This window comes from Propithecus coquereli, unplaced genomic scaffold, assembly GCF_000956105.1.
Source record: "Propithecus coquereli isolate 6110/MARCELLA unplaced genomic scaffold, Pcoq_1.0 Scaffold135, whole genome shotgun sequence".
In the NCBI taxonomy this organism is placed as follows: domain Eukaryota; kingdom Metazoa; phylum Chordata; class Mammalia; order Primates; family Indriidae; genus Propithecus; species Propithecus coquereli.
In genome coordinates, this window is record NW_012137747.1 from 859,791 (window position 1) to 884,295 (window position 24,505).

At 53.5% G+C, this 24,505-nt stretch overlaps 1 long non-coding RNA gene across 1 annotated transcript; it reads right to left on the bottom strand.

The window, feature by feature from the left end:
* Positions 1–1,688: 1,688 nt before the first annotated feature.
* LOC105805859 lies at positions 1,689–22,486 on the bottom strand. Its single transcript, XR_001137231.1, has 6 exons — positions 21,984–22,486; positions 18,770–18,953; positions 17,107–17,282; positions 15,773–15,926; positions 6,036–6,134; positions 1,689–2,783 (listed from the first exon to the last, which is right to left on the bottom strand). It is a non-coding gene; the product is annotated as an uncharacterized LOC105805859 (long non-coding RNA).
* Between the last annotated feature and the right edge of the window lie 2,019 nt (positions 22,487–24,505).

Consider the following 24,505-nt stretch of genomic DNA (forward strand, 5'->3'; position numbering starts at 1 on the left):
AAACTCTGAAGCTCCCCAAGAAATGGGCACACTAGTCCGCTAGGCACTCCCCTGGAACTACACACCAGCTTCTTAGATAAAATTCATTTTTATTTCACCTAAGCTGCTCAAACATTTGACTTGTCTCACTTACATTAAAGACCCGTCAGCATTTATTTCTGCAGCTGGGAAGTACGTGCCAGGACAACCTGGATGAAGCTCGGGTGCGCCTCCAGTCTAATAACCCTTTCCACTTCCACACTTACAGCTAAGAAACCTGGTAAAATTTAGGTAAGCAGGACCCATGCCTGACACAGCATTTTCTATCTAGCTGGTGGCAGTGGCTTCATAAACCTGATGCAAGCTGTTGTCTCCAGAAGAAACAGTCTGCATTCGTTACCAATTTATCATGAAAAACCATCACAGAATTTCGGCAATTTTAGGTACAGAGCTCTGAGCAACCAGATGAATAAATCAGAATACCCTGTTTGAGAGGTGCCCCAGTTACATTCTGCTTCTCATGACCTAGCAAGGTGGCACTGTTTAAAATTGAGCATTCTTACGGGGTGCCGTCAATCAATGACTTTTACAGAAAAGATGTCTCAAATCATTGTTTCTATGCTTTGATGCTAAACTCGAACAAGCACTTACCCATTCGAGAACTGAAATCAGGGCCACCTGAGGGCGGAATCCAGGTCTTGTTCGCACCGGTATTACCTAGGCGGGAGCCTGGGACATGGTAGATGAATCGAAGATTATTTAATCTGTAGTTAGTACAGTAGACTCGAAGGTGTCATACCGCAGGTCCTACCGTAGCCCACCTCAGTGGGGAAGTGAACAAAACAACACAATTTCGGGTTTTAACTGTTCCTGCCAGCATATCCTGAAACATGGATCCTTCCCTCGACAGCCTGAAATAGCACTGCAGCTGCAGTGAGGGGTGCGTCGCACTTACTGGCACGGCTTCCTGGCAAATGCTTCTTCCACCCCCCCGAGCCCCAGCCCACTGGGCAGGGCAGCCATCTGGGGGACGACTGTGGTGGGAGGTGCACGCAGAAAAGGCTTCCCAGGCAGCTCAGAGAGAACCGAGAACCACTGGCTTGAAATAATTGTACCGCAGGTAGTTCACGGTCAGCCGTGCGCCTCCCGCGGAAAAAGCCCGACGGAGGGGCCACAGCCTGCCTTCCGGAAGATTCTCCAAGCTTAATCCACCACGAAGTCAAATCTGGCTAATCTCTGAATAGCTCTTACAAAACTGGCTCGCCTCGTCTTCAAAGGTTGATATAAACGGCCCAAAGTAGAACTCCTTCATCTTTTATGATGCAACCCAAATCAGCGCTGCTCCCCTTTAAGAACCACGTGACAGTATGTTCAGTTCAACAACGTTCCCCACGGGAACACTGACTAGCAGAGGGCCGGTGTCCGCGGCCCGTTTGGAACCGAGGACAGTTTTCCTATTCAATGAGGGAACATCCCTCAGCCTAGATCTTCAACATTTCTCTTCCCTCATCTTTTCTCTCATTTCTTGGCTCATAGAATTTCATTCTTGTCCTAATGGGCTTCATTTTTAATGTCTGTCTGCCATAACCTACTTCAGATTCTCTATGAAGTAGGCAGGCTCTGCACAGCAAATTAATTTTTCAGGACCCGCTTCTTATCATCATAGAATTATGAATGGAAAATAGTAGATGAAAAACACAGACATGATGAATTTAATATAGTATTTATTAAGGTCGGGATGCATGAATAGACTCTTCTCAACACAAAGATAATTCAACAGCAACCAATTTATAGAATTTACAACGGTACTACATTTCAGCAGAAAGCAACTGAGGACGTCAGATAAATTAATTTGTTTTTTTTTTTAAATCCATTAAATTATATCTCTTACCTCTGCAATAACGTATCATACATGCAGTTAAAGAAGTTAGCAGGGAAAAGTGTGATTGTCCTTCCCCACTCTCTGCCCATCCATCTTCCAGGAAACCACAGGCTGTTGCTGAGCAGACTTGGCATGAGGCTTCGAGGCTGCTGCTTTTCCCCCTACATCATAACCGATTTCAAATGGTGCTAGACAAAAACAGACTCTGAACACCAGGAGAAATCGGTCAGCCTGTGTAAGAGATGGGCCAGCGGTGCTCCTAGTGTCTGCGCCTTGACACTGCAGGTGGCGACCGAAGCTGAACACTCCAGGGCATCCTCTAGGAGCAGGCCGACAGTGTCGACGTGGTTGGAACTGTCCTCTGGTCCCTGCCCCGTTACAGCCAATACCCAATACATCGTTACCCGACGGAATAACACAGTCACCACGCTCAAAGGCCCTACCAACATGCCGGTGCTAGTGGCGGCTGCCAGCAGTCAACAGAAAGCATCGCAACCTCTGCCCCTGCTCAAGCCACTGTGTTTATTTTAAACACAACCCCCTCCCCCACTGTCACCCCTCCGAAGACCCAGCATACTCAAGAGCGTATTTCGCTTTTCCAGTTCTTCCCTCGACTCCTTGAACAGGCTCAAGAGGCAAGAGGAGGGAAGCCAGTCCCGTGAGCGTCGGTTCCTCTGCGGTCCGCCCTCCACTGTGCTGCAATTCTTACTCCTAAAACACTGATTTCAAATGGTGCTAGATACAAAGATGGAAAAATCTAAGCCACCATGTGAAACCAGCTTCCAGAAGAAGAGGATCTCACTGAAGAAAGAAGGGAGATGCGCTCGGAAGACCCAGCCTCTGCCCTGGGGAGAAACGTCTTCTTGCGGTTCTACTTGTGACGTGACATAATGCTCCATCAGAGAGGACAGTGACACAGCAGCTCAAAGCAACATGAAAGTCACAGCTTATGCTTCAAACAGATGAGAGCGATACAAAACTCATTAATTCCAGGATGATTCTATTTAATGTCACAACCAGTCACTATAAATTAAATTATTATATATATGATGAAATAGAATAGCCAAAGCTATTATTAAAACACATTAACATTTACATTCATACTGCCCTGCATGTGTACACTATTTCCCAGCATGCACAGTGTTTCCAGACACATCGTCTGACTTCATCAGGACACAAGCGCCCTACCTCCCTATGAGGCCCTAGTCCAGCCACTACGCAAAGGTGAGTTTCCCCTGGGCCAGGGCAACTCCTTTATGGGACCTATTCTGGAAGAGTTTGGGCCACTCCTTCCCACTCCATATGTGAGTATCAGAACATTTAAATGGGAGCCTGCTAGTTGGCAATCTTATTTAACCTCTGATGTGACTTAAACAACTGGTATCCTATAATTATATTAAGCAGATAATCCTCTAACACAAGAATTGAGTTTTATTTTCAAAATCTGTCTGAAAATAAGACTTGAACACTATGTTCCAAATTAGATTTCCCATCTCCTTAACCTTAATGCATCATCTTTTTTGGTTATTTGAGGCTAAGAAAGTATGTGTATTTCCTGTGATAACATAACCAAGAGAAAGAGGAGACAGAGTAGAAGCTGTATCTTTAGGTTCCCTACCAATTCTTTAGGCCTCTAAACATAGGCTTTTATTTTTTTTTAAGGCTCCTGGCAATAACAGTATGGTATATGTTGCCATAGGGAAAAGAAGAAAATAAAATTTGAACATCAAGAGTTGTGCTATTTAATTCTCACGACAGTCCTATGAAGCAGGTGTTATTCCAGTTTTTGCAGGAGAAGAAAATGCTCCTTCGTGAGGCTAAATAACGTGTCCACAGCTACCCAGCCAGTAAATACAGCTCCCAGGTCTAACTCCAAAGTCTCTGTTCCTGCCCCTCTGCCCACCGCTGCCTGTGCCACAGCCTAGCATCTCATTTTGTTCTTGAATTTAATTAAGAACAAGATTGACGGGGGGAGATTCCTAGGCAATATTTCTGCCTGAAAGTGGAGCAATACTGTCTATAGTAACGTGCTGCAGTGGGGTGGGGACGGGAGCATGATTTGGGCGGTCGGGGGTGGTCTGGGGTAGCTGGCTGTGTCCTCCCCGGCATGCGGGAACGTGCTGGCGACCAACCTGCCCAAGCCATTCTGACACCAGCGCTAGGCTCTGCAGCCCCCCGCGGGCCTCTCCACGGCCTCAGTCACAGGTGGGAGCGCGGGGGGGGGGGGGGGCAGATCTGCACACAGGGGCTCTGAGTGATGACACCTGCTGTCAACACCTGGGCTTGTAACCAGGTAACAAGGAGTGTTTTAAGGTCAGGAGTGAGTGTTAAATGACAGTCATTACTGGGAGTCCAAATCCCATAAAATGAGGGGGTTGGATGAGATTCTCACTTTTCTGCTTCTTGATGCAGTCAAACTCTTCCTTAGCAACTTCCAATTGCCCATATCCACAAATGCCCTTCCTACGTGCCCTCACGCAGGCGTCCTGCAGTGGTCCAGAGAGCGCCCTTCCTCTCACAAGGCCCTGCCTGGGCTGTTGCCTCTTTCGGCAACACTCTCCACCCACTGGCCCTTAGTTACCACTCTTCAGCCCTGCTCCCATTCTCCACCACCCCGAGGAACCCCAGTCCCCTCCTTGTCTCAGCTCAAGAAAGCCTCTCTGAGTCCACCCGGCTTGCTAGAGGGTTAAGCGTCCAGCCTCAAGTTCTTTCCTTCAGAAGCCACTTATCTCATTTGGTCATCAGTGTGATTATTTAACTAATGTCTCTCCTGCTACCCACAAGGTGCCACCTGGAGTGCAGCGGAGGGGCTGCACGTGGCAGGGCAGCCACTGCCACGGAGGGGACCAACAGACAGAAGCCAGAATCTGGTCCCCACTCTTAGGTTCTAAAACTTTACTCTTAGCTCTCTGGAAGAAGAGGTAAGAAACCATTAGTAACGCACGACTTTCTAAAATATGAAGAGGGGAAAACAGTCATCTTAGCACCAAAATCTTTTGCCCTTCCAATTCCACTGGATAAGGGGGTCTGCTCAGGTCTCAGCCCTCCCAGTGGGACCAGGGTTCTTGCCTCTGAAAGTCAGCCAAGCAATGACTTTTCTCTTGAACAAGCTGGTGGCTTTCCCCTAGTTGGAAGTAGCCGGTTAGTCTGATAAGGGCTGGAAAGGGGGCAAGAAGCCTGAAGGCCCCTGGACCTGTCAGAAGGCAGCCCATGAAAGCCCCAGCCTGCTGACGGCTCTGCTGCCCAAGGAGGGCGAAGGGTTTCTCCCACCTCGGCCTGACTGCCCCAAACACACTGGCCGATGGTGAAGGGCTTGGCAGGGCTGCCTGGGAGAGAAAACCACCCACCCAGAGAGGACGTATGTCAGACCTGAGAGGTGCTGCCATGCCGGGAAGAGGGCTGGGGAGCCAAGCCCCAGACCCCATCCGTTTCGGTGCCCACATTCTATCTGGACGTCCTCCGCCCTCTCACGCCAGGACGCTCCTCTGTCTGGGCAGGGTAGAGGAAAGGTCACCGCACGGTGAATCGGAACACAGTGGCTTTAATTCTTGCTCAGCCCAAACTCTGAAAACAGGGACCTGCCATTTGCCCTGAATGGGCCTCAGTGTCTTCACCGGTAAAGAGAGAAGGCCGGGTAGACAGGTCGCCACACAGCCAAATGCTCAGAGGGCCTGGGCAGGAAACTTGAGAGAGAGAAGCAGCCACATGTGCAGCAGAAATACAGCGACCTGGAGAGGCCCCAGTTTGTCTAAAGGCACACAAAATCAGCTGCATTGAAAACAAACAAACAAACAAACCTGTGCAGGCCAAACGCAACACATTTGAGGGTTAAATACATTTCATGGGCCATTGGTTAAAAGCAGCCTGGAGATTGCAGAGGCAGCTTCTACTTCATTCTATAAATGATGCTTTCTATGTCTTTAAAGTCCTAAATATCTTGTGCCCAGCATGGTACCCAAAAACCAACATGGGAGGGAAGCAGGAAGGTGAGGGAATCCTTGTTTATGAAATCCAGAAGCGAACCCACTGAACAGATCTTCACCCCCAGGAACCTAATCCGGCTTGCCTGTTCTGTGCTACCACAATGTGCTCAAATCCAGAACGTGGGACGATGCCTGCCAAGGCAGCAGCTTCTCCCTCCTGACCCAGCGGGTGCTGAGTCACAGCTACTTACGTGCCCGATGCAAGTTCCAGCCAGGGTGGGGGAGGGGTGCCGGAAGCCAAGCCCAGATGGTCCGTCCTCTTGCCTCTGGGAATGCTGGTTTCAGGGTTCCTGGCAGTGAGGAAGAGATCATCTTGGTGATAGAAGGGCCTGAGGAAGGGGACACACAGGGGACCATCCTGCCCTCGAGACAGTCCCAGACCATTGTATGTATGAACTGAGAGGCCAGCCCAGCTTCCTGTCACTCTCCCAGCGTCCTGGACATTTTGTCTTTAGCTGTCAGGGTGGGGGCTGTGGTTAATGAATCAGAGGAAAGGGTGATAAAACGAAAGGTGTACGCACGAGGGGCGAAGGGTGGCCGGGAGCACAGAGCCAGCTGGCCCAAAGTCCCCAGAAACCTCCGCCGGGCTCTTCCTTCCTGGCAGCTTGGCCCCAAAGGAGGGCTCAGCATCCAGGGACACTGCACTTTCCACGCCCTGAGTCCCACCGCGGGAATAATATCCTCCAGACCCAAGCCTGTATGGGCCCAGCATCGGCTCTTCTGGTTCCCCTTGGGTCAGGGCATGGAGGTCCCGAGGCAGCTGCACTCCTAGAAGTTGGGCTGTCTGTCCTTCCCCAACACGGCCGACTGGGGCTCAAACACTCCCAGACTCAGGCCGGGGCACAGACGCCCTGGGTCGGGACCACTGACCGGATGGGAGGATGCACCAGGCCTACCCTGCCCCTGGGATGGGCAGGGGGCAGCAGGCGACAGCGGAGGGCGAAGGGAAGGGGGAGGGACGGAGCGAAGACCCGAGCTCAGATGTCTCTGCGCTTCCCTGTAGAAGGGCTTAGCTCTGGCCGAGGAAGACGGGCACAGCCCCAAACCGCTTTCAAGGAAGCGAGTGCTTTCCACAGGAGGAAAAACGAGCGTGCCTATGGTCTGTTACACAAACACAATGCCCACCACGCAGCTCGTGGGTCCAAACCAACGCGGATTCAAAGGAAAACCGCCAACGCTGCTCCCTGGTCAACCCCAGATCATTCACTGGACTGAGTAGAGATGGAGTCGGAAGTGAAACTCCGGTCGCAGGTGAAAGCGAACTCTGGAGGTTGGGAGAGAAGCGCCCCAAGAGCCCAGCCTCCCACCTCTCCCAGGCAGAGCTGGGTCACCCCCTCCTTCAGCCGCCAAGAAGTAACTAACAGACAAGTTTCCTACCAGGCGCACACTCAGGACCGTGTGCCCGCTCGCTGGGAAGAGCCCGTTCCTGTCCCCAGGAGCTCCTCCAGGGGCACGCCCCGGGCTGGGCAGCAGCCTCTGCTCCTCCCTGGAGAGCAGAGCATCTCAAAGGAGAGAGCCTTTCAACAAGCCAGACATCCTCCGTGCGGTGGAGCACAGCCCGAGGGAGCACCAGGGTGTAGCCACTAGCCTCTGAGTGGCAGTTCTACCTTGTACCTGGGCACACACCTGGCGGAGCACATGGACTGGGGCACACCCTGTGACGTTACTGGTTCCACTTCCCTAACTGGGGGGAGGGAGGTTGGGCCAGACAGAGGGTAGGTCTGAGTCCAAAGCCAACTGCGAGCCCACTTTCCCTCCTGCTTTCCCTTTGGCTGGCCCAGCCGGTGGCTGCACCTCCACTGACTGCTACTCCAGCCTCCTTCCCTTATCAGGACCTCTGTCTGCCAGCCTCAAGAACAGTGAGTAGCAGGACGAGGCAGGGGAGGAGGGAGGAGGGAGGAGGGACAGGGAGAGGAGGTGGAGGAGGAAGTTTCACAGTCTAGTGCATTCCCATCAGATCAGAGGGGAGCACATACAACTTCCCTTTTTCAAGCATTGCTCTGCCTCCCCCTTTTGTTTCGGTTCCTTCCCCTCTGGACTGGGGATGGCGCAGCTAGTGGGCTGGGCAGGGGCCGGCACCCAGGTACGCAGCCAACTGGGCTCTCGCCCGGCTCCATCTCAGGCCTGGCACGCTCCCTCGGGCCGTTACCCGGCATGCCCTTCTCCTTGTCAGGGAGGCCGCACCCTCTTGTTTTCAAAGTTTTATAACAGTATTGTTTGTTGTCCAGCAGATTAAATTCTTTGGAGGCTAGGGAGGGGGGAGCGGGAGGGAGAGAGAGAGGAGGGAAAAGAGAGAAGGAGAGAACATACAAATAACTTCTATTAGGGCTAAAAGATTAAACGAGTTCCTTTCTGAACATAAAGTTCACCTGTCTTAGAGAGAAGCCAAGAGCCTGTGTTCTCTTCCCGTCTGTGCCCATCCTCTCTGGCCCCTTCCCACCTAGCAGGGTGACATGCAGTCTTAGACCTCCAAGGCCACTACTCAGGGATCGAGCTGCAAAGAAGTACCAGCTGATAAAGCTGGGGGATGCATGCCTCAGCACCCCCCACCCCAAACAGGACGCACGACGCGGGGTCGAGCCGGTCCCAGCAAGGACACCCTTGATCCTCATCTCAGGTGTCTGGCCGAAGCAGTCCAGGACTATGGGGTGGGGGGTCTGCAGGCAGCTGCCAGAGCCCTTGTCTCAAAGATAGCTTGTCCCTAGACTGAGCCAGTGGTTTGTTTACACTTAAAATCAAAATCACACATTCACGGATACCAGTGACACTGGAAGAACTGTACCCCAAGGAAATAACACAACTGCATGAGCAAATATTCACATATACCTAAGGAACAAGAAAGAGTGGAAAACAGGAAAGAAAAGAGACAAAAAGTCAATGTAAAATAAGCATGATCTTATAGACAGGGCCCACTAAACAGGCCTCCGCCTGCAAGGCCTTTTGACACAATCTGCAGGTGGTGATAGCACAAAAGGATGCATGATTCTCCATATTTAACACAACTCTCATTTAGACATCACCTGATTTATTTCAGACTTTGGGTTACCTCTAAATAGTAAGCCCATGTGAACACCTACCCGGCCTTCGGTAGCGCCGGCAATGCCCGTGCCTCCCAGAGCTGTGGGGCTGCCCTGAGATGCTCTTCACTCCCCTCTTCTTCCCGGCACGCCGTGCCTGGCCCTGCCTCCTCCACACCACCCTCCTTCCCCATGCTCCCCCCACCACGCACACCCCTGCAATGCCCACTAAAGGTCCCTAGTGCTGGGGTGGTGGTGATGGTGTGCATACCATTAGAGCAGCTCAGGGCCCTCTCCTGGAAGGCATGAGGGGAGCATGCCTTTCTCCTTTTTTTAATATGCAAATAATACCAGTTACTTTCGGGTCAGTGCTGCAAGTTCTGTCTGCAAAAGGAAACAAGGTCAGACTTCTAGGTTCAATGCCCACACTGATGCAACTCCCAGCATCCCACTGCCCAGCCTCAGCCAGGAGGCTGGAGAGATGGATGAGCAGAGAAGCTTGCTCTAGATCCCGGTTCTCAACCCTCACGCTGTTCCAGGGACGGTCTCAAAGTCCCACAGACTCAGGACTGAGAAGACCCCACGGAGGATAAGGATCATCTTTCCTTATAAACCCTCAGCAAAGGTGACACACAGTTCTAGCCTCAATCACCCTCCTTGCTGCAGGTTCTGCCCATTCTCCTTTCCTTCCTTCAGGTGAACAGAAAGAACCAGGCCCAACGTGACAAATCTGCACACATGAGGCTACTGAAGGCTTCATTCGCTGAAACAATTCCCCTTTGGATGCTCCATCACGGAGTTTCTCTGTATTCCAAGGATGCATTCAGGAAATATAAATGGACAGACATCCAAATGCACCTATGCACACTGACCCAACCAACCTCAACCATTCCTAAACGAACACCCCTAGAAAAAGCCTAAACCATCACGGCTAAATTTGCTGTAAGTAAACATTTTTTCCCCCTTCATACAAGTTCTGGGTCTATTCAAATAAAGATAACTCAGAAGGCCAAGTGGCCAAGAAGTCCAATACCCTGTCTCAGCGCCCCTCATAAAGACTGGGGCTTATTCTCAGCATTTAAGGAAAACTGACACCCACGAGTTCTCTTACCTCCCTCACTCTCCATGGGGAAGGCCTCCTCTTCCAAGTCAATCACGAAGCCAGCATTCAGGGCTGAAGTCAGCGTTTCCAGTATTAATATCTTACTTTACACTGTACATTAGCCAAAGCTTCCAGCAGGTGCTGTACATCAGCCAGCAAACAGGTAACTTACACACAACATGCATGCTGGGCAAAGCTCGGGCTTCCCTTATAAATCTGTTGGAAAAATCTCAGAGATTGCACAACGAGGCCTCATCTCTAAGTGAGCTACATTCAGCAGAAGCACGCCTATGTGCACGTGCATGGAGTGCCACACAGATGCGTCAGAATGACTGGAAGCGTCACATAATTCCAGAAGCTTCCAAATGTACGAAACCTCTCCAGGAACACATGGTGAGTGGCTGGCTTCCCAGCCAAGAAGTGCAAGCCAGTTCTCACAAGAGCTCCAAGTCTAAAGAATCAGAGAGCTGGAGAACCCAGACATTCTGAAGTCTCCTTCCCCTTTCGACATATGGAAAAAGAACCCAGGGCCCTTGGAGATCAAGTAAACTGGCCAAGAGCCCACTCGCCTACTCCTGCCCTTGCCCCACGGGTCAGAACCCAGGGAAATGACAGCTGAAGTTGGGGACCTGGGTGGGTGACCCAAATCAAGCAGGTACAAGCAATTAGATCTTCGCAGGACTCTGTCTGGCTCAGTTTCATCAACGACAGGGGTAATACCACCTACCCTCACGGGGCTGTGCGAGGACCAAAGGAGCTAGCGAGTGTCAGAGCAACTCAGTGTGGTGTGAGGGATGGTTACTGATCAATTCCTCTCCTGCCTGAGTCCCAGCCCAAAGCCCTGTTCACTACACCGTACTGGCAGGCGCGTGGGGGCGTGGGGAGCGTGGGGGTGAGCTCACAGTTATTACGGATCCCAGGTAAACATCCCGCAAAGCAGCAAGCAGATAGCATCTTGGAGAAGTGCAGTTATTTTTAAAACTCTGCCTTCTGTGAAGCAGACTGCACGACCTGCCCCCTCAGCCCCAGGGGCTCCTGCCCACGTCGCCTTGGAGAAGCGGCGGCCGTGGGGGGCTGAGGCTGCCGTGGGAAGCTGGGCCAGAGTCCCAGCCACTCCTGGCCCCAACCTGGCTGGGCTTGGCATCTGGGGCTTTCCTGGATGTGTTTTGTTTTGGCTATCTTTTTAAGAGCGACCAAAGACCAAAAAGCTGCTATAAAACTAGGGGCTCTGAGATATTTTTGGTTTTTGCTTTTCTTTCGTTGACATCTTTTTTCAAAATTTAATTAATTTTATTTTTTAATAGAAGCCTTTAAACAACACATGAAAAAAGAAGGCTGAATATAAAAGACAACTTCTGGAGAGCAAGGGTCAGACTGTGGCACAGATGCCCTCCCCGAACCCACCGTCCTGTCATCTCCTCAGGATTTAGGGCTAGACAGGACGGAGCATCTTTCCCGGAGCAGGGTCTCTCGGGTCAGCCCCCTGCAGCACAGCAAGCCCCGCTAGCAGCTCCCACGCGCCCCATCTCCAACAGCCTCCTGCAGGGAGCCTGTGGCCATGTGGCAGAGCCACTGCTGGAGCCTCGTCCATCAACCACCTGCACACAATCTCCAGCCCTTTCCTCTTCCTTCTGGGTGGTCCTTCAAAAACTGTCTCTGCCCACCCACCCTAATGCATGCTGACAGGTCTTCAAGATCCCTCACTTTCTCTTGTGGTAACTCAAGTCTAGGTTTCCTTGTTCTGAGCTTCTGGCTAAAAAATAGCTCCACAAACAGCAGGGAGACCCTATGTTAGAGCTGGGACCTCCAAAGAGATTCTGGTTTAATCTCCTTATTTCATAGATTACGAAACTGGGGCCCAAAGGGGTGAATTGAGTGAGTGAGATTTTACCAACAGAGCCAGGACTGGAATCCAGGCCTGCTGACCCCTGGACACTGAGCAACATAAACCCTACCTTCCCTGACCCATCTCCTCCCGGAGCGCCCTGACCACAGTCCCTCACCTTGTGCAAGTGCAGACCCCTGGCAGCAGATGGCAGTGTCCACGGCTGGGGGGGGAGGGGGCAGGCATCAGTGACCGGCCAAGGAGGCAAGAATCACGTGGCCTGACTCAGCCCGGGCCAGCCGCCTTCCTACCAAGTAAACAAGTCCAGAGCCCTGGAGATGCACGCACTGAAAACATGCCCTCCTCGTCCCCAGCACCCCCAACCTGTCTCGACCTCTCCAGACACAGAGCTCAACCTACCCGGTGCCCGTCCCTTCCCCGCTGCCCTTCTCACTGGCTCTCAGAACCACGCGCTCTGGCAGCAGAGGCTGAGCTCAGAATATGCCTCCTGCAGGCATGCGTTTGACCAGCGACTTAGCAAAGACTGAACTCGAATGTTCCCCTGTGCTGCGTGGACAGGGCGGGAGCGGGGTGACCAGGCCGAGGAAGAGGAGTCGGCTAGTGCCCGGGAGTGGGGAGCCAGAAGGCCCAGGGCAGCTATGGCAGGTGGGAAAAGCCGCCTGCCGCACAGCACAGGTGTGACATCTACTCCACCTTGGGCCCTGACTCGCTACCGGCTCCTGTAAGCTGTGGGGACCTCGGGTGGATTCTCCTAGTTATCAGGACAAAGGAGGGGCTCAGTATCGGTGCCAACCCTGACTCAGTGTGGCTGCCAGGTGGCTGGGCACCTCGAGTCCCCAGCTACCCCCACTCCATGATGTGGACCCCCCTTCTTTATCCCCACACCATCTCCACGTCTCTTTTACACATTTCTTAATTCTTTTTAAAGAATATATTAGTGACGTCTCCCCACACTAGAAGGTCCGTGAGAGCAGAAACCTGATTTGTCAAGTGCTCGTCCCCAGCCCCTGGTGCACCCGGACATGGCAGAGGCTGCACACGCGGCGGCAGAAGCGATGCCTTTGCCTCGCGCGGCCCTGCCTGTCCACGGGTACCAGGGGCGTCGGCCTCTGCCCCGCCTCCCAGAGAAACGCGGCACAGCCGGCCCCGGGGACTGCAAGTTCCCCTGGGCGTCTGCCTTTCCCTCTGGTTCACGTTGGTCCTCTGAGGATCTCAGCCCACAAAAAGTCTGACTTCAGCCCCAGAGGGGGAAGAAAAAGTACAAGCTTTGGAATCAGAAGTGCCTGGATTCAAACCTCAACAACCCCACTTACCAAGTGCGTAACCTTGGTTAAGTCGCTTCATGATCAGTCTCTTCAACAGTGAAAGGGAATAACCCCTACGTCACATGGTTGTTCTGAGGACGAACTCAGGTGAGCCAAAGAGGGCCCTTAGCAAAGGTCGGTTTCCCTTTCTCTGGACGGTACGCAGGGACCGGGAGCTCCAGTGCCCATCTCATGCCTGCGTGCTGTATTACACACTCTGATCTGGCACCACGCCCTGCCTTCAGTACCAGACACTCAGACACGAATCCTTCACAGGGGACACACATGTCCCTCCTGGGCCACAGCAGGCAGCCTTGGCTGGGCACTGGACTCATCCTCCCGCACCCTCCTGGCCTTGCTCCCGTGATCCAACCACGCACACCACCTCCCCAGGGGGCTCTCCCCATTCCCGTCCCCCTACTCCACCCCGCACAGGCTCGACGCCAAGGGCATGAGGCTCTGCGCAGGCCACGGGGCCCTGGAAGTGTTCTCTGGCGTTATCAGCCCGTGAGCAGCTCCTGTGGAAGGAGCCAGCAAGAAACCAAACTCGGCCTATGCTTTCCTCACAGCCACTCCAAGTCCCAGAAAAGCAAAGCGAAACGAGGGCCTCCCACGGACGGCTGGCTGGTGGAGAAGGGTGGTATCTCTTACATATCTCAGAGACAGGCAACAAGCCCAAAAAGGTGACCAGCACAAGGTACAGATCCTCTCCAGAGCTGCGGCCGCAGCCTCGGGGGCACGCAAGCCAGGGGACAGAGCCAAGATATGCATTAAACAATTCACAGCCCGGTGCAGACCAGGATTCAATGGAATAGAGAAGGTGCTGACCAATCAGGGCCCCTGGCAGGGCCCCTCCCCCACGACTCCCAGCCAAGCCACACCACCCCGGCTCCAGAGCCACCAGCTCTGTTAACCTCTGCTGGATCCCGGATGCAAGCGCCCCACGCTGCCTCCTGGCTCCCAGACCTCAGGGACTCAAAGGTCAAGAAAAAAGCGCCAGATATGCCGGGTCCCTCTCTCAGAGATGCCAAGTGTTCTGCTAGCCTGACTGGCAACACACAATGCCCCATGTCACGTCAGTGGAAGCCAGGCTGGTGAGCAGGGGGAAAGAACTAGATGAGGGACAAAAATAGAAAAATCAGTGGGAAGCACCAACCCCAATTCTGAAAGCATCAGAGGCCGAGGAGACAACTGCGTGACCAAGAGCAAGACCGATTTCTCCCTCACTGCCCACCCTGGTTTCCCCAACCTAGCCAAGGACAGGGCTGTGGATGGGTGTAGAGGTCACACAGAGGCAGGCCTGGGGACACACCACACACGCGAGAGCTGAGGCCCCCACGCAAGGCCGGCAGCTACGTCTGGCTCCAGCCCTACGGCTAGTGCTGGCCAGACTCTAGCCCACACATCTTGAGGGACTTGGCTTCCTCCTCTTCGTCTCCCTGGCTGCACCGAAGCCAATCTCTCCCCTTTACCCGTGCTCCCGTCCAACACCCCCTGCCATCCCTCCCTGCGCTACTGCCGAGGGGCTGAGACTTGCCAGGTTCCCTGAAGGAAGAGACACGGGGCTCTTCCCAACAGCCCTGGATCCCTCACTTGGTGAGGATCTCGGGCTGCTCACAGCCAACTCAGAGACTCATCTCACACGGGAAGAGAATACGAAATACCAAGAGGCAGAACTGGCCAGTCTTCCCTGGATAGCGATGGAGCAGTGTGGGGAAGAGGAAACGACACCCATACCCGAGACCGGAACAGACAGGGGCGACTGCTGTGTGGACAGACGTGGGATCCCACAGGTGCCTCATAAAATAACCAAGCATTGCTCCTGGGATCTTTAGACCCCAGAAAAATCTGCTGTTGGCTAATTCCAACCAGCTCTACTGGCCAAGAAACACTGCAGTAATCTACAGGATTTGGAGCAAGATTTCCTGGTGACGTGGAAGCACCGAGAGTCGGCTTTGTGCAGTGTATCTCTAATGCAACAGACCTTCCCAGTTTTGCAGGCCGCCACCATTTTTAATCACCATAGTAATTGTGACCAGCAACAAGTGAGGCACAAAACAAAGCATTTATACCTCAACTGTCTAGAGATGTTTCTCAGTGGCTTACTGGACCAGGGATTTCTTTTTAAGGTGAAGGCGATGAGGACCTAGAGGAAAGGTTCCTTCCTAAGTAGGGAAAGAACCCTAAAGGCCACTGCTCAGCCCAGTCTACACTCGGAACTCCCAGACCCAGGCTAGCAGCATGGAGGCTAAAGGTATCTAGAGTAAGAAAGAGCATCCACCGAGATGACCCAGGAGAGAGAATGCCCAAGCCCCAGGGAGGCCCCCAGGACCACTGAGGGTTTAAACTCAGACTCTGACACCACAGTGGGGGAGGCCACAGCGCTCTGCCCACTGCCACGTCCGGCAACGCCGCCCAGCTACCTCCCACTCGTCCTCCCAGCCTGATCACTTCAGCTGGCCACCCTGTCCCCAACCCTTTGCTGATTACTAATCCCATTCACAGAAAATCCAGAAGTAGGAGAATGGAAAGAAGAGAGCGATTGTTTGCGAGATTCTGAATGGAGAAGGCCGAGGGCTGCCCCACTGAATAAGGAAAATGACCTTCACGGAAGGGAAGGCTGGGGAAGGCCACGGGGAGGAGCACGCACCTGACTTACCTGGGAGGCAGGAAGGGGTCAAACCCCGCGTTCCTTGTTGCAGCTGGTTTCCAATAAGCAGCCTGGCTGACGATTCACTGACAAGACTAGGATCACGTCACATCGATCAGCACTTACGGTCACGGAACCACGCAAATTTGTGTCTTGACAGTACCTATGGGAGGTAGAGGGGGATATCCAACCTCCCCTGCCCGAAACCACCCGACACAGCACTGCTCACCACCAAAACTCCTCCTGAGGACCGCTGAGCCCTCTCTGCCGGGCTGCAGCCAGACGTCCAGAGACTCCAGACAGGAGCGAAGGCGGAGGGCAGACGCAGCTTCCGGATGCCAGTAGCTGAACCTGCCCTTGTATATCCTAAAGCAAATCAAAGGAAGGAGGAGGAAGTGGTGGAGGAAGGCAAGGGAATGCATGGGGTCCAAAAGAAGGAAGAGAGAGGTCAAAAGACATCCTTGGGCAAAGCAAGGCAAACAGGAAACTAGGAAGAGAAACCGGAGGCTGTTCTTTGAAAAGGGGCACGACTGTGCCTTCAGCCATGTCATGTGCCCCCAGCCTCTCCCACTCAAAGCCCAATATCCACGGGAGAGCTATCGGCCTCTCCTGGCCCTCGGCCCACATCAGCACCCTCATCTGGCATGACCTTTGAATCAACCAGCATCTGAAACAGGGGAGAGGAAAGTAAGCAGCCCCAACCTCAACACCCCCCCCACACATACGCACACACACATATGCATATGCACACACACACACACACACACACACAAACACACCTTCCCAGAATAAAAGGCCCTTGGAGATGGCTCACGTTCTCTAGGTTCCGGTTCTCTGATACAAGTGCTCCTCTCCCACAGGGGAGGGCAGACACGTCTGATAAGAATTGCTTAGCACAATGCTATATATAGTCTAGGTTCCTACCAGCCTAGAGATGTGGAGCTAGAACTTGGCAGAGAACCATGCTAGGTGCTGGCAAGGACCATCCTCCCACAGCCAGCCAGTGGGGAGCCTCGTTTCCCGGCTGGGGGCAGTGAGGGCACACAGCGGCCCATTAACACTCTGTGCAGAGGGACACGGGCTGTGGGCTCTGTTTTAGGGAAAATCAACTTCTCCCGAATGTGAGGGGGATGTGTGGGGGCTGAACACCGAATTCTAGCCACTCTGCAGCTATCCAGTAGCATCAGAAAATCAATCTAGTCCTCTATTCTGGAGGACTAAGGGTGGGGTGCGCAAGAGAAGAATGGAGAAGGCATAGCAGGTGGCTGGGCTCGATAAACATCTATCCACTTCCGATGTTTGGAGAAATAAAAGAATGTAAAAGAATGCAGACGAACACTTACTGCAGAAAGCAGGGCTGCCAGGCATCGCCTTTTTTTGTTCCAAATAAATGCAAGTGAGCCATTCTACCCGGCAGCATGACGGCTGTCTTCGGCACACTGGCACCATCCTCAGCTGAGCCTGAGTCGCCAAGAGGTTGTCACCCACTCACGGAGCAAGCTGCACTCTCCCAAGCTCTCTGTGGGGAAGAAGACAAAGGAAGACAGGTGGGCTCAGCTCACAGAGCCAACCAAGCAATGAACTGCACAGACCCCAACCAGGGTCCCATCTGGGGTTGATACGCAGCCCCGAGACCATGACCCTCAGCCGTTGACCACCATCCAAGACCGAAGCAAGACAACACTGGGCAAAATGACGTGGGCCCGTCGTCCTGGGCCATTACTGGAGGGCAGGGGGTCTGATCAAAGAGGGCCCGTCCATCACCTCTTTCAGAAAATGAGCCCAAGAGACAACAGAGCTTTCTGAAGCATGGAATCCAGGCTCTCATCACATGCACAGCTCAGGATGAAGAAATACGAGACACCAAAGGTTCCAACACCCACATATACACAATATTTTTAGGTCAAGTTGCTCGCTACTCAGGCTCAAAAAGACATGACTGGAAGGGAAGGACTGGGTCCACCTGCACATCCTGGGTGGGGACGGCCGGCCCCCATCCCTTGCCCTGCTTCACTCTCCTCTGTGACTTCAGTCACGTCTCCCTGCCCTCCTCCACCCCCCAACCCCGGCTCCCAAGACCCAGAAGCCACTCCTACCAGAGGTCCCGAATGACTCACCCTGGGAGGTCCTTGGGGAGAGCAGGACTGCCCAGTGACAAATGTCAGTGACAAGCATCATCCACGGGAAAGCACGAGACTGGAAAATGGTACACGGGAAAGCGGGGAGAGGGAGCTCTTGGCCGGGCTGCCGCTTAGGCCAGCACAAGTTTGTTCCTCTGCTCCCGACGCTGGCTGAGGGGGATAGAAGAGAGAAAGGGGACGATGGTCTGGCCAGGATTCAGCGGCAGTGGAGACGCGTCTTCTCTCTTGTTCCCAAGAAGGCGGGGTGGGGCGGGGCGGGCGGGGGGATCACGCGCCTATAGCGCAAGGCTGCAGAATCTAGAAAAGCCTAGAACCCTGAGCCGCCATGACGACGCAAAAAACGAAAAGAAAAAAGGGTCAAGAACGCAAGGTCCACCATTTTACCTAAGAAGGAAATGAGGAAGATGAGGGGGAGAAGAGAAGCTCTGACTTGGGTCAGTGAGGAAAGGGGAGGCTGATGCAGGCTGCCCAACAGCTGGCCCTGAGCGCACGGCCAGTTCCGCGGAGCCACCATCTTCACTGGGCACCCAGCAGGGGACTCCTGAGACACCACATCCCCAGGACGCCCACCCGCTCCTGGAGTCTGGGAGTGCCAGTGTTCTCCCAGATCTGCCTGGCCCACTCCCACCCCAAGAAAGGAATCGCCCCTGTACGCAAGGCAACGACCACCAAGATTATCACAGACAGCCACGGTGAGAAGCCCCAAAGAGCTTTCTGGCCCCGGGAAGATGTCTTGTCATTTGTGACCAGCAAGAAGAGCTCAAACACTGACCCTGTTTGCCAAGCTCATCTAACAAACACAAACAGCTGTATTTTGTTTTTCAGACTCTAAAATTCAAGGGTGCACAGAGCCCCGCTGAGTTACCTGGGGTCGCCCCCATCCTGATGTCAAGCGGCGGCCTTCTTCTCTGCCCAGCCCTTCCTGAAAATGACCCCAGGCTAAAGATCGGCTCAGAGCCCCGAGCTGTTTTTGCTGCTTTCATGTTGACAGAACATCCTGGCCACTCGGCTGAGAGCTCCATCTCCCGGCTCCCGATACACTGAGTCATCTTCCAAAGAGGAAAAAAACAACAAAGCAGCCGTCACCAGGGTCCCCACTGCCGTCGACTGACGACTCACTGGCTGTCGTCACTCTCCGCTCTGCAGCCCTGGAATTGGTGACTAGGGGGCTTCAGGGTGCCCAACTCCCCTCCCACGGGACTCAACCACGTCGGGAAGCAGGCAGCCACTGCTGAGATTTGGAAAGAAGGGAAACTAACCTGGCATCAAGGGGCTCCCAGGAAGGCTCCCTTGTTAACCCTCACTCTGCCACCACCAGTCCTACTGCCCTGTGCCCACGGCACGTTCCTGACGCAGAAATAAAGGGGCATTTACTCCAGGTGGGGGCAGGCACTACCTTGAAGGCTTGAGGTGCGTCCTGCCCAGTTACCTCCTCCCTGCCCCTCCTGTGACACCCTGAGGACATACGAGCTCCCTTCTCCCCCATTTCTTCTCTAGCCCCCTGCTATGCTCCCTTTTTAAGTCCTCGATAAACCACTGGGCAGGGGAAGAGAGCTGCACCAGTATCTGCTGGGCAAGATATTAGGCATTTCTGTATAATAATTGTAGTGACGCTCTCTCACTGACTGAGGACACGAAGACTTAGAAAAATCACATGACTTGTCTAAAATCACCCAGCTAAGAAGAGGCAGCATCAAGATGCAAACCTAGGTCTGTCCGAGACTGTTTGGAGCTTATTCTGCTCTTAAGATGCTATAACTCCCCCCACCCCAAAACCTCTTCCTCCTCTTCCAGGAAGAAGGCAACCAGGATACCTGAATCTATTAATCCACCAATTTCAGCTACACAAAAGCCATCATCTTGAGTGAACCTGGCCACAAAGGAAGAAGAGAAAGTTAATGAGATAGGTATGGAACAGCTAAGTGACCCAGACCATGGACACATGGTCAGCCACCCAAACTCCCAACCGAGAATTAGGAACTTACAAAAGTCCTTAAATAGACACATTCTGGTAGTCTACCTCATGACAGGCATCTTGCAAACACTAAGGATTCAGCGAGGAAAAGTGCAAAGGCTTTGGAAGACGAGGCCTCGGCTAATGACCATGCCACCTACCAGTCACGGCGCCCTCCTCCCAGGGCTGTGGTAAGAAATAAATAAATAACTGCCATGAAAGAGCCTAATGTGGTATCTGGCAAACAGAAGGCACCAAATAGGTATTTGTTTTTCCCTAGCCTCCCTCTTGGAGCTCCTCATTGTGACGTAAGACTTATGCACAAAGAACCATAACACAACAAAAGTACCATAAAAGAGGGACAATGTGTACGGGAGTCTGGCCGAAGGGACGGGGGAGGTTACGATTCCCCTGCTTCTTGCAAGGGCAGTCAGGAGAGGTCCACGGAGAAGGTGAGCCTGCCACAGGTGGACGCAGCGAAGAGGAGGCACAGGGAACACCACTAGTGAGAGCAGAGAGGCAGAAAAAGCAAGAAAAAGTCAGTTGCCTGGTTTTGTTGGCATACGTGGTCCAGCTAGGCAAACTCACAGAGGTGAGACTGTACAGGAAAGCTAAGGCCAGTTACAGACAGCCCTGAGCGTCACGCTAAAGGGAAGGAATTTTACTCTGGGAACGAGAAGAAACCATTTTAACTTCCTGGGCAGGAAAGACAAGATGGCCGCTGCACGCAGAAGGGCCTGGAGAGGGAGGACTGGGCAGCCGGGAGCCTCCGAGAGGACTCCAGCTTGAGCCACGGTACTGGCAGGGGGCATCATGGAGGAGAAACAGAGAAGAGAAACCGTAAAAAGGCAGGGCCATCAGAACAAATCCTCCAAGCTGCCATGGACCTCACTCCTCGTCCCCCATGGGGAGGTTGCCGGAGACAGAGCCTATTTGGGGAACACAAACCACAGGTCTGACACGTCTGAGATGAGCTGCCTGCCTCTGCCTCCACTCTCCCCCAAAACACCCAGCTCTTCCCCGAACTGCTTTAAGCCTCACGCTGCTGAGGGCATGGGAAACCCAATGCCCACACTCTGGCAAAGCTGGGCCTGGGTAGTGAACCCCCACCAGGACTGAGTCCGAGGGTGGGACTGGGCGGTCTGCCCCTGGGGCCACCTTCACTGCGGCAGCCACCACTGTGCCCGCCTCTGCTGCGTATTTGCTCCCCCCTCCTCCGTCATAGCCCCCGCCCCCCGCCCACTCTGCGGAACTGGCACAGCAGGACCAGAAAAACCAACGCCACCATATCGGAGACCAGAAGAAATGGCTCCAAAATGGCAGCCGATACAAGGAGTCCAGAAAGATCATACACACACCCAGGGAAAAGGAAGCCAGTGACAAGGGGAGTGAACTGTCAACCACCTTCCAACTAGGCTCCCCACAGTTGTCACATCTTCTCCTTTAGAAACTTCCTCTCAAAAATCAGAAAGGATACGAGGACAAGAAGGGCATCACCCCCACCTCCAGAGAGGACCTGGGGCCCATAGGTGGTACAGGGCGCTCAGAAGGACGTTCTGCGTACCCTGCCCCAAGATGGGGAAAGCAAACCATTTCTGTCCTCAAACCTAGCTCCTGCCACAAACTAGACAACTAGTCCTCCCGGGGAGTGCAATCTCCCACTGCTCCCCAGTCAGACCCTCCCCAGCTCTGTGGGCCCTGGGGAGTGAGGAGGTAGGGTTGCAAGGAAGGGCCGAGAAGGCACACGTCGTGCCCTCGGTTATGTAATAAGAAGGGCGGTGCTCGTCCTAGGCCAGAGACCCAGAGCGCACTGCGCTCCTAGATGCGCAGTCATGGGTGGGGGCCACTGCGCATGGCACAGGGTTTGGGAAACCCCCTCCCCACAGACGTGAGACCCGCAAGGACAGGATGGGGAGCCGGGACCCTGATTTTTCCAGGCCTCCCTCCCCCAACCAGAGGCGAACAGCCTGCTGCCCTAGTTTTTACTCTGACTCCTCATTCCCCAGACTCACAAACCTTTCTAACCTGGGACCTCCAAAGCTCCTGTCCCCCACTGACTTTTCTGGAAATCCCACCAAATACGCAGTTTCTGAGCAATTTCCTAGGGTCAATCTCCCATCCTCACCTTTCCAAGCACCAGGTAGCAGCAGCTTCCAGAAGGTAGGTCTTTCCCACACTCAGCTCACTCAGCTCACAACTGGCTCCTGAGGGCCTCTGGACAGCCCCGGACGTCAATGCAAATCTCTTGTCCCCAGGGAGTAGCCCCGAGTCAGCAGGAAGCCCAGGGTGGTGGCAATATCGACAGCAGCAGCTCTGCCCTACCTTGCCCATGTGTTTCCAGGGGAGCCAAGAATTATTTTGCCGCAACACAGAGGTGTGGCTGATTGGAAAATTCCCTTGTCCAACACCAAACTAAAGGACAGATATTTTCTTCCAGTTTGGTCAACGCTCTGTGCACCCATCTGCCCAACCTTCCTCCCACCAAAAAAAAGTTTGGGGAGCCCTGAGCTCTTCTTCCGTAGAGTGCGTGAAATTTAAAAAGGTAAAGGAAGAGGCTTCGACTGGGCAGTCAAAAGCAAGCATAGACACAGGAGCCTACGCACACCCCTAAAGAGATTTTAGAAAGCTGCTGGGCTTCTCCCCCCTCCCCTTTAAGCAAGTGAAATGCAAATTCAGATTTGATACCCTGCCCTCAGCCAATCAAAAAAAGCTTTTCACCTGCCATTGGCTCGCCCACCAATCAGAGAAAGTGTCTCGAGTGAGAGCCCTCCCCTGGCCAATGGAAGGCCAGCTCAGTCACTTAGTTAATGATGCAGCAGTACAGGGAAGGCCATCACATGTGAACTGGAAGGGAGCCAACATGGAGACACAGAGAGCGCAAGGTAAACAACTTTCCAACGCCAAAGGATGACATTTAATCTCTAAATGCTAGCTTCCCTTCTCAGCTCATCCTTAACCCCTCTCAGCTGGCCCCACAGACCCCGGGAGCCTCACTACCTGTCCCCATAGAGCTCCTAACAAGATGCAACAGTGACTGCGTCACCATTCCCCACTTTCCCAAACTACGCAGTGACAAACCTACCAGCTTTACCCCACTTCTCCCAGCCCACACCCCACCCCGGCCACCCGCTCCCCACCAGCCCCAAATTCCCAGGGCCAAACATTTCAATAAGGCAGCTCCTGGAAAAAAACTGTCCCTCTGTCTTCCCCTCAGCACTTCTCCTCACTCCCTACCTTCCACGTAAGACCTGCACAGACAGACGGACAGACGCTGACACCCCAACAACCTGGAGAACCAGTCTGTCTGTCTGTCCACTAGAAGGAAATGGGGTAAAGGCTGGGAGGTCAGGTGGGAAGCCAGAGACTCTACCCTGGTTAGGCTTGAGCAGCTGACACTAAGGGAAAAGAAATCAAAGTGGAAAAAAACCCTCCCTCAGAGAAATAAATAGCAAAAAGCGAGAAAGAAGGTGAGAAAGACAGAGCACCCACATACGCAGAGACATCGCCCCGATCCCAGCACATACGTACGTGGGGGAAGAAGGAGGTTACGCCATCAAGTCCTGAAGCCCATCGGACCACCCGTCGTAGCCTGCGCAGACCCAAATCTCGGTCCGGCCGTGAGGTGCCGCAGTCCCGAATGTTCCAGAATTTGGTCCCGTCAAACCTTTCACCGTCGCCCCGCAACCTCTTGCTCCCCCCTGCCCCCCACCACTACCCCACCTCCTCCCCACGGGAACCGCCCGTGCCACCTTGCGTGTCATCTCCTCAGCCTGGGCTACCCAGAGGCCTCTGGCCCCGGCAGATCTCTGGACGCTTGGCAAGTGAGCTGGCAGAACCTGGTGCCCGGTGTTGCTATGACTTGTTTCTTGATTTCTCTCTCTCTCTCTGCTGCAGCACGGCTGTTGCTAGCAGACCTATCGACGGAGCTTGCTCGCTCTCTCTCTCTCTCTCTCTCTCTCACTCTCTCTCCTCTCTCTCTCTCTCTCTCTGAGCTCTGTGACGCAGATCTAAATTCTCCAGTCTGCTCCTTGTGTTGCAAGAGCAGAACTGCAGCTTTTCCCCTGGAGAGCCGGAGGGCAGTGCCAAGGCTGGTCAAACAAGGCAAAAAAAGTTGGGCCTACACTCTGCTTCCCTGGCCACGCTTCTCAGCCCATCCCCCGACTCCTCCAGCACCTCACTGCTCCGGGGCATAGAGGTCCCTTTCCCTGCAGGCTCACTCCTTCCCTGAGGGCTTCCCAGCCACAGGACTACTTAACTCTTTGAGTGGCAGCCCCCAGAGCCTAGACAGGGCTGCCCATGTTAAATGTTGCATCATCTTTTCTTGAGCCATATGGGATTCTCCCAGTACTGAGAAAAGAATGGTCCTCACCCTGTGACCACCATCCCATTAACTCTTTCTGCCACAGACAAGTCCAGGATTACGGCCATAGCTGATTTCTGTTGTTGTTTTTTGCTTTTTTGGCCAAACACCAGGACCTTTTTCTCCCTGGAATTTCCTAAGGACAAAAAGCGTAATTAAAACATTGCTTGCTTACCCTACGAATGAGATCCTTCTATCAGGAAAGGAATTTGAAAAACCAAATTGAACTGCAGCTTGAAGAATCCAGAGTAAAACAGTTTGGATCTCCATTCTTCCTGGGCTCAAAA